Source organism: Amphiprion ocellaris, chromosome 18, assembly GCF_022539595.1.
Source record: "Amphiprion ocellaris isolate individual 3 ecotype Okinawa chromosome 18, ASM2253959v1, whole genome shotgun sequence".
Lineage (NCBI taxonomy): Eukaryota > Metazoa > Chordata > Actinopteri > Pomacentridae > Amphiprion > Amphiprion ocellaris.
The window spans coordinates 18489486-18509241 of record NC_072783.1 but is presented as its reverse complement, the minus strand read 5'-3'; the positions used below and the strand labels follow the sequence as shown (position 1 = coordinate 18509241).

The 19756-nt window shown below is 38.0% G+C and overlaps 1 protein-coding gene across 2 annotated transcripts in view; it reads right to left on the bottom strand.

The window, feature by feature from the left end:
• The window catches only part of LOC111571618 (zinc transporter ZIP11), a 182643-nt gene that overhangs the window by 149888 nt on the left and 12999 nt on the right, over nucleotides 1–19756 (bottom strand). The window lies entirely within an intron of this gene.

Here is a 19756-nt window from a genome sequence, read left to right as displayed (position 1 = left end):
CTGCAATGAAGAATCTGAGCAAGTGTAACTGTTGTGTGAAATGGAGAGAAGAAAAGTCTCAAGGTTTGTAACTACTAAAGAATTTTCTGATACATGAAGGAATATTTTTTGCACAAACCAATTTCACTGTCTCAGGTGCTGATTTTTTTTTTCTTTTAATATCACCCTCATATAATACTATCTTCATGAGTGTCACATCTCCCTTGACTCCCATTCATCTTAAGTCATAAAGTATTTTCTTCAGCATCTGACTTCATGTCAAACAATTCCATCTTTATTTCTGCCACAGCATAGTGCTACTCTGATGGCGCTTTGTTAGAAGTGGTGCTCATTTTCTGGTTCTTTAATACACCTATTGGCACTTTACATTCATAATGTGTTATTCTGATGATTTCCAACAGCAGGCTGTAACACTCAACAGTGCCAACTTCAGATTTTTACTTTTAAGCAGTTGGAGCTCAACACCTAATCCTACATAGCAATTTGGGGCATTATAATCAAACCACTTGAAAGCACTCATTTTGATTAGAGGTGGCATTCATCTAGTAATAATAATAGGTTTGTGCAGTTAAGCAAGTGTGATGAAAGTTGAAGAAGTCTCAAATAAATTAGCATGAGAGTTTTAGATGCATAAGGTCTATTTTTCCCAGATTTTCCAAGACGTGTGCTTGGTTAAACATAATCTGATGTAACTGAAGGCTGAGTCTTAAAAAATAACTAGCTTCTCTGCCTTTAAATGACATTATGTTTAGTTTTCTACTGCCAATAAACACTGGTGTTTACTGCACTCAAAACCAAGGGATTAAGCCTTTTCAAGGTTCCCAAGTTTGCATGTGCGTCCATGTTTGGATATGTGAGCAGCGTCTTTGTGTGCAAGCATCCAGTGTATTCAGTATCTTCTGAGGTAATTCACCCTGAAAGTATCTTTCACTTCAAAGCATAGTCTGTTTGCATTAGCTGTCAAAGTCCAAACAGAGAGGGGAGGGTTTTGAATCTCTAAACACGCCAACGCGTCTTTTCAAGCTCCATGCGTGGACACAAAGTATCTGTAGTCTCTGTTGTTTATCACTGAAAAGATGCCCATTTTTACTCTGTTTGGGTTCTCGCAGCTCCTCTCATAACAGCTTCTTGACACAATATGAGCACTAGAAATGCGAAACATGAGCCTGCAGTCAGCCCTGCCAATCAAAAGTAATGGAAGCGTATTGTTAGACTGCAGTCATCTTCGGCACTCCGAAAACAATGTACCGTCAGCATCAAACCCAGTCATCTGTGGGTAACTGTGCAAAAGTTGATTGCAACTCATTTTGTTTGGCTCAGAAGGGAATTCTACAGTTTTATTTTATGTTATTTGTTTGGATTGTCACAATTTGGCAGTAATGTTAGGGACAAATGATCCTTCTTTTACTTTTCCATAATGGTCCGGTCCTGTTTTCCATCTGCAGTATAACCTGTGTGACGCTCCCCAGCAGAATATTTTAGCCATTTGTCCCACTGTGGTTTCATAAAACTTTCAAGCTGGCAGTCAAAAACAATCAACACTTACTTTCACAGTTTATATGTTATGAATGTAACATATTGTGTGCGCATCTGCTTTCAAACTTAATCCGTAGCTGCTCCACAAAGCAATAACCAGGGAGAGGGAACAGGATTATGTAGAAAGAAGCAGAAAGCTGGATTTAAAATAATATGAACTTTATGTCTTTGTGTTTATGGCAACCAAAGTAGGACAGAGATCAAAGAGATGCCAGAAAGAGACTTAAAAGAGAATTTCAACTTGCAGCATTTCCTATTAATGTGGCTATCGCAGATCTATGGGTCGTGCAAACTTTGCACTCTTCACCTCAGTTGAAGAGATTTGGGGAAACAAGGAGTCGCAAAAAACAGCTTGTGAATGATGTTAGGTGGGGAAATTAGCATTAACTCCCTTCAGCATTTCAAAGAAAGACAATTTTTACATTCATCATTTTCAACGTGTGCTGTCAATCTGGTAGAAAAAAAGGGGGAAAAGAAGAATAGCAAGAAATTAATCTGCTGCTTGGAATGGACATTGTTCTTAATCCACTAGGGATTTCCATCTGGAGATACTTGCCAGCTGACCTGATCGTCAGTATACTCATCTGTGCATACCAATTTGTTTACATGTGTGGGGCTGACTTTCATTATAGGGATAGAGGCAGAAGGATGATCAAAAAGCAATGTTTCTCATGAAACTGGTGGTCTTCCTGCACTTACTGTTCTGCTACTGACTATAAGGCCCTGTTTACACGACAACGTTTACCTGAAAACTCAAAAATATTTCCTTTGTCTTGCTGGGTTTTCACAACAATGGGGTGAAAAAAAAGCATGCATGCCAGGCCGGTAGTCAGCGATGTAACTTTGCAGAGGCACACCCGACCTGACCACTACCCATTCCTCCACAGGCCAGAAGAAGCACAGCCACCGATGTAAAAGTGGGCTGATTACCTGGAGTATATATTGAATGAGTCTTCGTTGATTGCAGTAATAGTGCCACAAATGCAAACACTTTGTTGTACCATTTTTGTTTTGTTGTACCGACACATTTTGCTGAAGGAGATTCAATAAATTCAGTAGACTAGGCAGCACAAGCCTAACATGGTAGTCCACCATTGTTACTCTGCCAAGGAATGCAGCAGAGTTATGTGACGATCGGCATTGGTTTGTCTGTCTGTCAGCAACATTGCTCAAAAACGGACAGACAGATGTGGATGAAATTTTCAGGGAAGGTCAGAAATGACACAAGGATCAACTGATTAGATTTTTGCAGTGATGCGGCTTGGATCCATGGATTTGTAATGAGCATGCACAAAGCGGACCGAGACGTCACCGTTCTCACTGAAAACTGACTATTTCCTCACGCAGTGACGGCGGGGGTTACGTTTGAGAAAAATTCCACTCTGAAGACCGTATTCAAAAGTTTCCGTTTTTAAAATGCCATTTCTGTGTGAACGGGAGGCCACTAAGCAACAAAACCTTTGCGTTTCATCCCAAGACCGTTGTTGTGTAAACTCTCCCTAAGGAGGAAAACCGTTGCTGCAAAAAGTGGGACCTGTTGATGCCAGATTTCGAGAATCTCCATTTTTCCTACATCACATTCACCCCAGCTGTGGAACTACAATTAAAGGATTTACAGCTTAGTGGCGGCATTTTAGTTCCCTACACTACTAGACTCAAAAGCAATTGTTCAAAATGGTTTCATCGAATCTCTCCAAAGGAGGCAGATCAATGGGAAATATAAAAGATCCAATCCAGTCAGGAATGCAAACAGACTTGCTCCCTATTCTTAACTTCAAAGTCATATCTTGATATCAACCATACTGGGTAAAGCATGTCCAGTCGGTGTTCAACAAACTAACGGCATCCTATGTCTATGTCTGCTCTCCTTTTATTGTACAGTGATGTTTTTTTCCTTCCTACATCCCCACCTGACTGTGACTATCTCAATATTTCCCATGACTTATCCCAGCTTGTTAAATGTCAGGGCTTATTTCACAATGCCACACTGCTCTGCTCTAATTGAACACCTCAAGGTGAATATACAATGTGACGGTCGATTAATCATTTTTACTTGAGCTCAATCACATCTTGACACATCTTTTCTTGCGGTCGATGCAGTTGATAGATGGTGGTACATGTGGCCTTTGCAGAGTGAAGGTTCATGTTATCGAACCTCTTTTACACTGTGGGGCTGGTCTAAAATGTCATGCCATAGTGTATTTTAGACTGGTCCATCAGGTTGTGATAGCCCTAATCTTGCTCTTAGACTAGTGCATGGAAAGTTTCACAAAAGTATAGAATGAATTATTTTGAAGATCTCCTAAGACTTTATATTTATACTACATCTAAACTAAGAGCCAAGGGGCTACCCGAAAATAGTGGCACCAAAACATAGAAAAGAGCTAAACATGGCTCAAAGTTTGTGTTGGAGAGCATTACTGTATTTATAAACTGAGTGTACTGAAAAAATGTCCATGTTTTAAACACAACAAATGGGTATGCCAATGGATTTTTCTAACTGGCAGCCAGAGAAGAGGAAACTTCACGACTGTGGCCTTTGGCTTGAATTGTATCTGAACACGTTCTTCAATGGACTGTGCTAGACTTAATAGGAGACCTGAATTTAGAGCTATATAATCATAACAGAAGAAGTCGTCTCATTAATAATTATATAGCAGATTCCCATTCCCTGCTGTTCCACTTAAGTTAGTTTCCAGTCATCGTAGGTATCTTCATCGAAGCCATACTATTGGTCAAACACAGCAAATGGTTGGAGTCATACCTCCAAATCCAATAAAGTAGTACCTCTTTTGTTGCTATGCATGGTCTTGTGTTAACGAGGAAACTTGCTCATGCTCGCTTTCACAACTTGACCTTATACCTATAATTACAGAAAGTATTATTTTTATCTTCAACACTGGCTCTCCACACATTTACTTTACCATTGTCTACCAGTCAGTGGTACAGTTCTGCAATCTAGAGAACACCATGTACTTCTGTTCCATTCGAGTCAAGGTGGGAAGCTGTCAGCTTGTTCATTAGCAACAATCCAGAGTAAAGCTGGCAGGTCAACACATTGCTGTTCCAGATGCTGAGCTTCAAAGGTGCACAACCTATACATATGAGGTGTGTGTCAGAATGCATGCTTTAGATTTCCTACAGGGATAGTTGACCAATTACATTCCACATCACTGTTGCTACAAATAAACACACAAGAACATATGGCTTTGGTTGATTGATGACACAGATAATGACTTAAGACAGATTTTGACAATAAGCCAGAGAAAGAGGTTCACTTGGCAGGGAGGTGAACTGTAAACTACAGTTACTTACTATGTGCCTTACAACACTGCATGCACATGACAGAAAAAGCTGCAAAATGATGCAACAGTTTCCACTTTTGAAGTACTAGTTTGGCATTTTAGGAAATCCGTTTATTCGCTCTCTTGTTAAGAGTTCAATCAATACAACTCTCATATCTGCCCAGTAAATATAAAACCACAGTCAGAAGTAGGAATTGAGTAACACAGAGAACTCCACATAGAACGCAAAATGTTTTTTTAACACTAGTTTGTTGTATAGATTGACCCTCTTAACACCAACGCCCACAAGCAGATTTGAAAGGCATGTTTTGTTTTGTTTTATATATCTGCAAAATTGCTAAATTTATCAGAGAGAAAAACAGAAAGAATCAAAAGATTATCAATTTTTCACAGCCCTTGAATGTATTCAGTATGGTTTCTTCAGGAAAAATAAAGAAAAACTTGCTTGAAATGTCACATTTCAGGGCACGTTTCATTTGAAGATTTACCAAAAAAAAAGAAAGAAAAAACAATTGTAGTAAACGGTTTCTGTGAAAAACTAAAAATTTGCGGTCTTCAGCATAACTGGGAAGCCGTGACTGACCAACTGTCGGCTGACAAAAATTCAAGGGCTTTTCAAATTGTGTTTATTTAAAGCAGAGAGGAATTGACAACAAAGATTAAGATGAAAATAAAACATATTTCATCAATAAAATGAGTCAGAATGCCTCAAAAACAGTATAGAGGTGCAAGTTGTTAGAGGATATATTTAACATGGTGAAATAACTGTTAAAAAAACATCTGCTAACAGGCCTAGTGAAATACCGTATTTAATTTTTTAAAAACAAATAATCACAAGAATTAAACTTTTGTGGCTTTCTTTTTTTGATTTATGGCATGTATTATACGGCACAGAAGACAGTTTCAAGTTCTCTCTACTTCTATCCATCGTGGCACTGTTTCTATAGAGGTGCAGGATTTCAGACTGCAGTGAAAAATGAGCCCATAGGAAGTAAAAATCTGACAGAAGTAAAGTATGCCCAGAAACTGCTTGGGTTTCAGAAGGTTTAACAAGATTCCGATCTTTTTGCTAAGCAAAGCTTGATGGCTGCAACTTCATATTTACCACATAGACATGAGGCATCCACTCTCACCTAAAGCCCAGCAAATCCCACTCCTGAACTTGTTGTAGATACTAATTAGATTTCCACACAAATTCCATTTCCCACACAAATAGTCCTGATTACTGGAAGAGGGCACTGAAATGAAATGAATCATCACATAATTACATTTATAATAATTAAAGCTAATAAATGCTGCTTTTACATAACTAATTGATGCCTTCAGAAGAAAGATTTCCTTTGATAGTGACATGAAAAATCACTTAACAAACCTCTCAGTGGAAGCACTTACTAAAATGGACTATTTTTCACATCATTTTAAAAGGTATCAACTGCAATTGTGACAGTGTAAAACCCAAAACATATTCTGCATCACTTTTTCTCTGCTGCTCACAGCTTCAAAATACACAAAGCTCTCTGAACACAAGGATTAGTTTAGACTGATAGCAATGTGGTTTAAATAGGAAAGAATTCTACTTACATTACATATCTATGGGTGACTGTAATATATAGGGATCTGTGGCTGCTCCACATGACAGTGAGACAAAGCAGATTTAAACATTTGAACTTGCAGAATGTATTTAACCTCACACAGAACCCTCATATTATCTGGGTAATCTGTGATACCAGTGGACAACCAAATCTAATTTTGCAGAGCCCAACTTCCTCTGAACACAGTCTTTGTTGGCAGCTGGTCAAAAGACTGGTTAGCAAGGATGGAGTGGTGATATCAAACTGAGGATTTCGGAGACAATAAATAATTCTTCACAAATTTTCCTGAGAGACAAGAGTGGAAAAAGTAATGTGTTTCCTTCACTCTAGTTTTCTGTGACTTCATTACAATACTTCTTCTTTTTTTTCCATTATCAGCAGAGTCCTTTTGTTATTTTTTTTCTTTACGGTCCCTCTGTCTGATTTGCATTTGCAGCAGCCAAATCCCAGGTCTATTCCACAGTCTCTGCTCTCACTCATTAAGTCTGAATTCAACAGCGTCTCAAGGCTATTGAAACACCTGTCCAACACTGATGCCAGCACCTAATTAGTACTTTTTTTTTAATATCTCACTCAAGGCCACGTTGCCACAAACTATTATATGTGGAGAAATATCTCTCTTGTCACATAAGGCACAAACAAAAGTAGAGCTGCAGGGTACCTAGATATACATGCATTATTGTATGCATTTAAAACAGCAGGAAATACGTGAAAATGACATTATTTTGACTTTGGTATTTTGACCAAACTGTGAAGGTGAACTGTATGTTAAGCCATCTGTCACTTCTGGTCCAAATTTAATGTTACATTGTATATTAATAAAACAGAAAATGAAAATGAGACTCAAAATCAGAGGAAGCCGCGCTGGATACCGAGCCGTAGGAGTGGAAACGCCTGTCGATGCTTCGAGAGTAATCATCTGGATGTGGCATAATCAATTCTGCAATTAGTGCTTAACCTGCTGAGCTGAGGGATCCATGTGAGCAGTGAACGTCAATTTCAGAAAGTAACAGTGAGTCATACAAGAGTTTTATAACTACATACAATACTGTTCAAAAGTTTGGGGTCACCCAGACAATTTCATGTTTTCCATGAAAACTCACACTTTTATTCAAGTGCTAACGTAATTGTACAAGGGTTTTCTAATCATCAATTAGCCTTTCAACACCATTAGCTAACACAATGTAGCATTAGAACACAGGAGTGATGGTTGCTGGAAATGTTCCTCTGTACCTCTATGGAGATATTCCATTAAAAATCAGCCGTTTCCAGCTAGAATAGTCATTTACAACATTAACGATGTCTAGACTGTATTTCTGATTAGTTTAATGTTGTCTTCATTGAAAAAATAATGCTTTTCTTTCAAAAATAAAGACATTTCTAACTGTCTCCAAACTTTTGAACAGTAGTGTAGCTTTACATACAGCGGTCTGTACACGTGCGAGTTCTGGTCCTCAAATTGGGATTTATTAATGTTATTAATATTAATTATTATTATATTACAGATTACAGATCTTAAGTGTACACATGTATACATGTATTTGTCGTTAAGACTGCTATGATTCTGCATGTTGGGTAAAATGGAAAAAACTGCAATGTACAACACAAAATGGGAACTATGCTTTGTCAGTGGCACAACTGATAAATATCTGCAATTGTGCACTGTAATGGCGAAGCATAAAGTTTATTACTAAAGATGATTTTAAATTAAAAATCATTGTCATTACTGGTGAATCGGTCATTTTTTTTCCATAAAGAAGACTTACTGCTTCATTTAACAAAAAATCTGAAAATCTTGTCTAAAAACCACAGTCATCAGGTTTTTTATAAACTCAAGGTTATCAAAATGCAAGAGTTTTCCAGGACTTTTGAAATGCTGTAAATTGATGGGTTCCAAAGTTCCAAAGTTCCAAATATAATTTCAAAATTATTAGAAATACCAACAGTTTAATAGCTAAGTAGTGCCATTTCAATTGAAACCATGGGACATGGACTTGCTGTCCTCCAAGCATAACACCCACCCATATCTTTAGGAGAGTTTAACATTGAAGTGAACGTAATGGGTAAAAATTCCAAAAATGTACTTTGGCACTTTGCAGCAATGATGTAGGAGACTGCTAAACACATACATAGACATCACCTGTGAGCGGTGCATCTATATAATGTAATAGCACTACATTTCATACATAGAGATTACTCTGATTGGTAGGAATCAATCGCCCATCGACCTGGCCTTTAATGGATTCCTATATTCAGCATTTTCCAGTTATCCGTATTGTGATTGTTTTTAACTGATAACAACGAAAAAATAACAAGAGGTGCCACTATATACAATGTTAATAAATGTACATAGCATGTTTTCTGTTGGAGTTTGTGTTAGTCAACATTTGAACACCAAGAATCTAATTTTCACTGCAAAGGTAAATCAGTTCCAAACGATGCTCATTGGTCTCTTTGGCTAATGATCAGTGTCACCACTGGAAAAAATTGGTCAACCCAACAGAAGTCACATGTCTCTTATATGGCTTTGTTGATCGTTGGGGACTGAAAAGTTTGGGAATTTTGAATTAAAAAAAAACTGAAATAGCAAAATAGTTGACAAAACATTTTCAATAGATTGAGTAATTTTAGTGCATCTTAGTAAAGCATACTGTAAAGACCAGGAGAACACAGATTTACTTCAAATACGGATGCTAAATCTCCTTAAATAAAGCTGACAATGATATTCTAATCTTTTCATGCCACAAGCTGACATAAGGTAAATGAAATGCCTGATTTACAGCAAGAGCATACACTGAAAGTGAGCTTGAGGATGGCTCTGATGAGTTCTGTCCCTCTGCTCTGTAAAGCAGAAATAAATGGTGAGCTACTGGCGATTCATTGCCTCTTGAACGCTTGAGTACTCCTACATTCTAAAATAATGGCAGTATTTTTCCCCAGCAGTGGTTAGTGGCTCATCTAATCACAGCCTATGGCAAATACAGAAAGTCTGATTGATATGAGAGCGACGGGCACAAAACAACTTGACCGCTGTCTTGCACAGAAGACCTACTTTACAAAATGAGTATGAACTGGAATTGTGAACTACTTGGCACATGCGGCAAATATGTCCTTCATCTATGAGGGCAAACTGAATAAATTATGTATGATTTTATCCCACTATCTGTACCTTTTTACTGTCTATACCCCAGTGCCCTTACAGATGAAGATTGTATTAAATTGAGTCACAAGGGAGTTCTGCTAAAGATTTCCTCTGATAACGTGTATGTTTCCAGTTTAATTCCAATCTAATGGCCTGTATTCCCTTGTCAAAATCTGCCATTAAGGAGAGAATGCCTCCCTGTAGTTCCCCCCTCTGATCAGTTCATCTTCCACCCTGACACCTCATCTATTCCATTCATCTCACCACCATCCAAGAGCTAATAACAGTCAAAGCGATCCACTTTGTCCCACTTCATCTCTCTCTTCCAACCTTAATCGATGTTGTTCCATGGTTCCTGCATCTATCTCTCCATTTGTTATCATCTCTCCACTAATAGTTCTCATCTTGCACTTTAGCCATCATTAAATGAAACCATTGTCCTTAACAGTCCCCAATTTCTCTGAGCTTCCCCCTCAGTCATTATGCAAAAATTCCACAGTGCTTGTTATTTTGATCAATATCTCCAACTGAGACTATTCTGGATAATTGCAAAGTAGAACTACATCCATTCAGTGAGTCAGTCAAAGGCAGGAACTTCATCAAGTATTCTGAACATGAAACACTTAAACTACACATTGAAATCCAGGTCAGTAATGAATAAAATAAAAAGACGACAGAGAAGATAACAGGACTAACAGACTGAAAGCCACACTCGCTGCTTTTTGAGGCTAGAATTTGCCGCATTTCGAATTTCATGGAAGGCAATCCAAGAGCTGCTCAGATACAATATTTTACAGGACAAACTGTGAGATGCTGGTGGTACTATCCATTAAACAGTCAAAGAGACATTTCGGCTAAAAACAAACATTATCAGCCCTGTTCTTCAAATAATTACATTCCTATATGTTTTAAGGGAGACATTCCTTATGCCGGATTATGGCTGTTTGTCAAATATAACAAAATAAGCTTATAAACAATATACCATTGTCATTCATTGTACTGGTTGTCAGCCGACTTATATGTTAAAGTAGGCATGAATCATCTCCCTGGTAATCCAGAAAGTGAAGGAGATGCTTCAGACATGTTGAGAAAGGGTCGCATTTTAACCCAAATCATGATATTTTCCTTAACCTAACCAAGTAGTTTTAGTGACTAAATCGAACCACACTTCTAAAATGTTGTTGACTTTATGAAAGGCTCAACACAAATGTGGTATTTACCTAAACCTGACCATGTAATTTTGCTGGTGACACCTTCCCAAACTGCGAAAACTTAATGTAACTTCAGTATAAGAATAATGAGGCAAATCCTGGTTTCCTGTTGCTCACATATACCTTCATCCTCCCCGACTACCTCTTCACATGGCTCGTGTAGCTCTTTTAAATGAGAAGTCTATGTGCATATGTGTATGTGTATGTGTGTGCGTGTGTGTGTGTCCTTCCTACATTTGCTTCAGTGATCAAAGAAATACTGCGAGGACAATCGACCCAGAATTTTTTGACTGTAACACTGACAATGTAGAGGCATACAGGGAGAAAATACTATATGTGATTCCAGGTGTTCTTGTTTAGAGGTGCAAAATATGAGAGCAACTGAAAATGTACACAAGCAGCCTGTACAATCAGCTGTGGTGTTTTATCAGACTGTGCCCTCTCTTTTTCTTTTTTAGAGTTTGTGGTGATACTGATATGGATTTTTACTAATTAAGGAGGCTGACAAATGATATCTGGAACAGATATGCTTTGCTGAAATGTTTTGTAAATGATTTAAATAAAATAGAAGTTTTTAATGTTTGTACTTATGTGTTGATAGGCTAGTAACTACGACACCACAAATAGATGTCAGGTACAGAGCGACATCAGATCTACGGTAGCAATTTTTATTTTTTTTTTTTATTATTTTCTTTTTCTTTTTAAAAAACTCCGATAACCAGAATAATGCTTAATATTAGACTTGATAATCGGCCTGGCTTATAATCCCAAAAAATAGTGTTTTATCTTTTAGACAGCATCTTTCTGTCGACTTTGGATGAGGAGAGTCCAACATTTTTGCTCAGCCACAACAGTGGTTATCGGTAGGTCAAGAAATAAACATCACGACTCCATGTTCAAATAATTTCAGCCAAAGCATCAAGAAATATTGTACATTAATTGTTATACAACTCATTTACACCAGTAGTGATAGTAAACAGTAAATTAAATAGAAAAAAATGCATCGATCCAAAATACAATGTCAACTTCCCAAGATGGCAAGTTCACATATCCCCTAATATTCCATTTATTTTGACATTTACAATAGTTAATTTGGCAAAGAAAGATTTACAATACAATTCCTATTTCATCCTGTAGAAAATGATCTTTTTGTGCTGCAAAAGTGCAGACCTTGCTGGACACATATCAACAATGGCTAGACTACATTTAAATCAAACTCAACTTAGTTCAGGGGCAACATTCAGCCCAATTTGATCTCAAGTGGGCAGGAACAGTAAAATCAGAGAATAGTAACCGATGAATAACGACAACTCAAAAATTTCCCTTTGTTTTAGTGTATGTTCTGAAAATGTTCACGTTTAATGAATGATTGCTTTACAAAACATTATAAACAAACTGAAATCCCTTAAGAAAAATAAATTCAATTTCTACAGTATTATGCCTCAGCTTATCATTTACGCATTACAACTTACAGATCACAGAGTGCCTACAAAGGCACAAAACATTTCGTCCCAGGCAGTTAATATCTTCTCTGTAATTTTTACACTTTACAAAGTCATCCTACTGGCCAGATTGGACCCTCTGGCAGGCCGGTTTTGGCCCACAGGCCACATGTTTGACACCCCTGTACTAAACAACCAGCATGGCAGATGAGAACATAACTACTGTCAATTTAGCATTGGAAGACTTGCATATTCTTAATCTAAGTCTCCTAAAACCAAACACACTATGCAATTATTAAAGTTTTAAATTGCACCTCCTTTCCGAAAAAAAAGAGCAAAACCAATGAGCACAGCAAATGAAAAAACAAACTCACAGTCTGTTTCACATTTTTTGAAAGCACAAATGTGCTTTACTCAAATGTGCCAAAACAATGACCAATAGTACTTACTACGAGTATATTTTCAGTTCTATGCACATGTACTAATAAGAACAATGGAAGATTTGCTATGTTAGGCTATATGGGAAGTTTTGCTTTGCTAAAGGATGGTGGTCAAGAGGCGAAAACTATGAGGGCAGAAAAATGGCACTTGTTTTCCTCTCTTAGTTTAACCAATAAGCATTTTCTTCTCCAAGTTAAACCAATCAGTGCCAAGACACACACAGCAGTTTTTCAGGAGTGTTCAGAAGTACCAATTCTGTAGCAGATACCTTTTCTCACTCAAAAACAGCCCTGAACGAGGTTCTATAGGGACAGTCCTTACAGTCGTAGCAGGCAGAATGGTTCTGGTCCTAAGATGGCTTGTAAGTTCCAGCAGTGAAAACAGCCGAATGTTCTTTCCATAACATCATCCAGTATCACGGGAAAAAAACTGTCATTTAGGTTTTATGGATTTTATGCAGAAAAAAGTCAAATTTTTAATCATTTAAAGTCAGAGTCATTATGATTCATCCTCTGGGTAATAAACAAATGTCAGTACAAAATTTAATGGCAATCCATCAAGTAGTAGGAATGGGTCAGTCTATCACTAGCATTCCAAGAGCAATGCTGCCAAAACACTTTTCAGTCTTTGTTTCTTTGCCCTGTACAACAAACAATGATGATACCAGTATTATAACGAAAAAAGATGTTTCTTCTCCAGATTTGCTCTCGAAGAATTAACAGTTTAAAATGCAAACATCTGCTTAACAAGTCAACCTTTAGCACATCAGTTAACAGCTGGCTTTTACACATGGGTATAAAGGTGTGATCTTCAGAGCAACAACTTAATCCACAAACAGCAAAGATGAACCAAGATAGGTGAGTAAATGTCATGGGAAGAGAAGTAGAAGTCTGCAGATAGCAGTCTCTGGAAGCTATACGACAACCCTCACAGCCCTGTGCTCTTGCTAGCGGGCATATAAATGAAAGTCAAAAGTCAGGTCTCTATCTCTGAATACTAATGTGATCAGTTACATTCAGTCAGTTTTCCAGTTGCTATAAGGCCACAGGGCTGGTTAAGTATTCTGTAAGAGCCTCCAGGTCTCTGTTATTCAAGGATAAATTCATGTCTTAAGTGACCTAGAGCAGAGAGGAAAGCCATATGTTACTGTGATAATATGGCCAATGTTTACCTTCATTCTAAGACGTTTGATATTTTTTTCTAAGTGGATTCTGTAGTATAAGCCATGATTCAATTAGTTTTAGTTGCACTGAGCTACAGAAACAGACATGGAAAGGACTATACCTTTTCCGTCAGACTTAGTGAACTTATGCAGCACTGTTTGCCTGTTTGGGAATTGTCATAATTTCAACCATAAGAAAAAAAAATCCATAATAAATTGCTCATTAATATACAATATAGTTCTTTAACTTGAATTAATAGAATATCTGCCTCCTTAAACTCCCCTCACATAACCAAGCACACTGCACCAACAACTACTATAGGGTACGTGAAAACAATAAATCTGCCATCAATAACCTTGTGTCCATGATCTTACGTGGGTCTTCGCTCTATGAAAACGCCACATTTCTCCTTTCTGCATTCCTTTTTTCTCCTCAGCCTAACATCTTACTCAATGACAGCCTCATAGCCACTCAATGTAGTAATCTGGCACTGACTGATGAATTCGATTAATCCCATTCAGTGCGAGAGACACTTGTGATGAATAGGCGAAGAGGTAGCTTGAAAAAATTACGTACATTTGAATTTCTATATGGCACCCAGAGAGGATTACCAGAACCTTGATAATTAAGTGAGACCTGGTAAGGCTTTCCAATTCTTCTTGAGGAACATATGTAAATGAACCTTCTGTTCCAGTTAACACACAAAATGTCAAATATTCTGTGCACCTTGGAGAATGAACATACCATGCAAGTATCTGTAGCAGCCATATGTTCAGCAGATATACACTAGCAGTCAAAAGTTTGGAGACATCTTCTCATTTAATGGTTTTCTTTATTTTCATGACGATTTGCATTGTAATTTCTAATTGAAGGCATCAAAACTATGAATGAACACATATGGAATCATGCAGTAAACAAAAACGTGTGAAATATGTCAAAACATGTTTTATATTTTAGATTCTTCAAAATAGCCACCCTATGTTTTGATTACTTCTTTGCACACTCTTGGCATTCTCTCAATGATCTTCATGAGGTAGTCATCTGAAATGGTTTTCACCTCACAGATGTGCCTTGTCAAGGTTAATTTGTGAAATTTCTTGCCTTCTTAATGGGCTTGGGACTATCAATTGTGTTGTGCAGAAGTCAGGTTGGTACACAGTTGACAGCTCTATTTGACAACTATTAGAATCCATACTATTGCAAAAACCAATCAGCTTAGTAAAGAGAAATGACAGTCCATTATTACTTTAAGAACTGAAGGTCAGTCAGTCCAGAAAATTGCAAAAATTTTGGATGTATCCCTAAGTGCAGTCGCAAAAACCATCAAGCACTACGATGAAACTGGCTCACATGAGGACCGCCCCAGGAAAGGAAGCCCAAGAGTCACCTCTGCTGCTGAGGATAAGTTCATCCGAGTCTCCAGCCTCAGAAATCGCAAGTGAACAGCACCTCAGATTAGAAAAGGTTAACGGATGGTCTCTACATGCATGGTTCCCACCGTGAAGCATGGAGGAGGAGGTGTGAGTGTGCTTTGCTGGTGACACTGTTGGGGATTTATTCAAAACTGAAGGCACACTGAACCAGCATGGCTACCACAGCATCCTGCAGCGACATGCCATTCCATCCGGTTTGCATTTAGTTGGACCATCATTTATTTTTCAACAGGACAATGACCCCAAACACACCTCCATGCTGTGTAAGGGCTATTTGACCAAGAAGGAGAGTGACGGAGTGCTGTGTCAGATGACCTGGCCTCCACAGTCGTCTGACCTAAACCCAATCCACATGGTTTGGGATGAAATGGACCACAGAGTGAAGGTAAAAAGGCCACAAAATGCTCAGCATCTCTGGGAACTCCTTCAAGGCTGTGGGAAAACCATTTCAGGTGACGATCGCATGAAGCTCATCAAGAGAATGCCAAGAGTGTGCAAAGCAGTAACATGATGGCTATTTTGAAGAATCGAAAATATAAAACATGTTTTGATTTATTTCACACTTTTTGGTTGACTACATAATTCCATTTGTGTTCATTCATAGTTTTGATGGCTTCAGTGAGAATCTACAATGTAAATAGTAATGAAAATAAAGAAAAATCATTAAATGAGAAGGTGTGTCCAGACTTTTGACAGGCAGTGAACATGCATGCACAAGCAAACTTCTGTAAATCTTACTGGGATGGCTTCCTTTGAAACCAAAAACAACTTGAAGTAATACAGCAAAAATAAGTTATTTACAATAAAGCTAAACAACTATATTCTATTGATATAACTGTCTTTAGAATAGATTAAAACAAAACACATTCCAGTCTTATTATTCCTGATAGGTACTCTCTACGCCTCAGGATGCCAGTGCCCATTACGTCAGACACAACATGCATCTGGCAGCAGTAAAGTAACAGAACTAATGCCCATATAGCAAAATGCCTGGATCTCTGCTACAGAGTCTTCAAGCTCATTTTCAACCTTCATGTAGTGAATGCAAAAATACTGTCAAGCCTTTTCAGAAGTGTCATTTCTGTGAAATACAACACCCTTACAAAACCCACATGGTGTAATTATATAAAATACTGTTTGTTGGCAAATCCCTCTCTGGCATGTTTTTTCACAGTGGGAAGCAAGATAAAGTTTTTTTGGAAGGAACTACCATATTCAGATTCCTCATCTCAACTCTTCTGCACATGCCAGCCTAAACTTAGTTGTATTCTTACTGGCAGCCGCAGGTAATTGCTTTGTTTCTGGCTGAGAAAGCTCTTTGACACGTATAGTTATATTTTTAATGTAATGTGCGATTGAAATTGTCAGTCTTATACATCATCAAAGACAGCAAAATTTTTGTGCTAAAACCGGAAAACAAAAAAACCTTCCCAAGAGCAAGGCGTGGCAGTTATGTTTGAAGCTTCTTGTACTTTAAAAAATAACTGGATGATCTCCACTGAGAGTCAACATCATAGATATAAGATGCAGAACTGTCACACTTAATCCGGTTTTACCTTACAGCTACAGCAATGTGAATCAAATTTTTCATGATGAAACTGACAGGCTCCTTTACACTCAGTAACTTCAGTAAAAATGAAGTAATCACTGAAATCAATTAGGCACACAGCATAAAGGTAGCTACCAAGGACTTCCTTAGTATTCTGTAACTTCCAGTGACATGTAATGGCCCTCTCCCTACACTGTATATGACAGTTTAATATCACATAACATGCAGTTTTAGAATTAAGTCACATGGTGACAACGATTAAACAACCTCTATGACAACTAAGCAGCTGTATCCAACCCAGAAAGCAAGATAAAGCATTAAGTGGACGTCATGTCGAGAATTTTTGGCCAGAAGAACAACCCTTTAGACTCAGCTGATAAAAAATGTTCTTTGTATGTTCTTTTGGCTTCCACTACCTCAATATGGTGCAGCATCTTTTCAGTTTAGCTAGCCTGACAGTCTATTTGTTTCATTATTGCACATTGATGTGATGTTTTGGTACTGCTGTTGGTCTGTGCTCAGAGTAAAGGCACTTTTGTGCGTCATATGCACTCAGGCCATATAGCTACAACATCAGGAATCATGCATGCGTAACAAATTACATGACTTGAGATTGTAGCATTAATTCATTTAGATTGCTTCTCCAATTAATGCCAAGACCAAATATGTGATTTTCATGATACAGACAAGGAAACCACAAATTACTTTAATCACATTCTACAGCAGTGACATTTCTTAACTGAGCTTTGATGGGTTATAAACATATGGTGACCTTACACTGCCGTAGTCACTTTACTGTTCTTCAACCTGACGTCCCTCTTCAGTCATTGACGTAACCACTGAAAACTCATCTCTGTGAATCAAAGATACATATTCTACAGTTTGCTTGTTTTTCATGAAAATAATCCCTCCCTGTCTGAAAATGACTTAGCTCATCTCACACTGCAGGAGCTGTAAAATTGTAGCACAATTTGAAATGGAGTTGCACCACACACATAAGAAGCAATTTGACAGAAATTCTTCTCTCTGATGTCAGACATGCACATACGCCAAGATTGGAAAATAATGGCATATCACACACTGCAGGATAATATTAAGAATAACATGTCAGGGGGAGCAGTCGGGGAGTCGTGCATCACCTCGTGTGATCTTTGAGAGAGCAGACAGACAGAAATAGAGTCTGTGGTGTAACAACTTTCTGTAATGGTAATACTTTGCAGTGAGGAGGAAAAACATAAGTAGAAGGCAAAATGAGTCTGGATGAGAAAATGGTTGAGAAGATACAGTCAGTACGAGTTACATGTTCTGTATGTGATGTAAGCGTAGAAAAAGTTAGCCTCACAATCTAAAATGTTTAGCATACCTTAACACCAGGTACCTTTATGATAATGATATCCACTGCAATTTTAAACTGTAAATGTCCAACATGTTTGATATTGTAAGGGCAGCCCTGATGAATCTGTGAGCAGTTCAGGAGGTTTAAGACTGGATCTATAAACCTCTCACATTACCAAACAAGAAAAGCACTCAGAGAGCACAGTACTCCGCCAAGGCTGCTCAGTCATATAATTTCGAACAGATGAAATCTTTAATATAGATGCACCCACAAACAAAATGACCTTGCGATGAGCACAGGCCTATGCTATACATGTGTGCGTTATGTACAGATACCGAATTGCGTGACTTAAATATGTAGTGGGCGGCAGGAATTGATGGGACACACTCACAGTTTAATTAGTTGTTCCTTGTATCACCATGTGCAATTGGCAATCGTGATCGTCAGCAGGTAGCTGATGTAGTGTTCACTTGTTGTCATAGTTACAGTGACGCCATGCGGCTATCTCACAATGATAGAGAAATCTTTAACAAATCCATGGATCCAGACAACAAGCCGCATCACAGCCAAAATCTAATCACTTGGTCCTTGTATCATTTCTGACCTTCCTTGAAAATTTCATCCAAGTTCATTTTTGAGTAATGTTGCTACAAACAGACAAACCAACGTCGATTGTCACATGACTTTGTCGAGGCTCTGCCAGGGAGGCGGAGTAATAATTAAACCCAACACCCTGTCAGACCAAAATACCAGACCAGATTTCTCCTCTAATTATCAGGGGGGTGAAAAAGAGGTAAACTGATGCAAAGTTCCTACTGTCTAAACCTGGTCTTAGCTCTAACTCTACACTATTGCTTCTTTTGCAATGCCTGAATCTACGAAGTCCCTCACTCTACTCACTCATCCCTGCAGTCCACCTTACACAGTGGCAAGTTGTAATTGGAGTAATTCAGCCATACAGTACATGTTTAAACTGAAAGAGACTCTGAGGAAGTAAAATGATACAGAAAGCACCACCCTGCATGTTGACAGGGTTGGTTCTTTGGGTTTGCTGAGTATAGAATCCCACAATCTGTGTTTCTGAGACCATCATTGGTACCCTGCATTTTCAAGGTAGAAATGGTCACAGCAATGACTGCTTATTTTATTCATGATGTGTCTTCCAGCAAATATTAAAAAAAACACAATATGGGAATGTTAACAAGGTAAAAAAAAAAAACCAAGCAAACAAAAAAAAGACAACAACATGATTTTTACCGGAGCGGGTCTTTAAATCACAAGAATAAATTTTCTACAGAGATTTTGGGTGGTAAGCAAGTCTGAGCTAAATCCTGAGAACCAGCTTAGAGAACTATTATGCATTTTGATCATTTGGGCAAACAAGAATAAAGAGCAATGGAACTTTCTTCTTTCTTAATTTTGTTTTACATGACAGGGAACATTCAGTGTAACATCATTCCAACACAATGCACGAAACTGAAGTGCTGCAACTTTCAATTCTAATTCCTAGTTTGTCTGCCTTTTGTAAACATTGTGGTGACATTTCTGGAGATATGTTCCCGATCTGTTTAGAAACAAAAAAGATCTACTATTCAAAATATAGTGT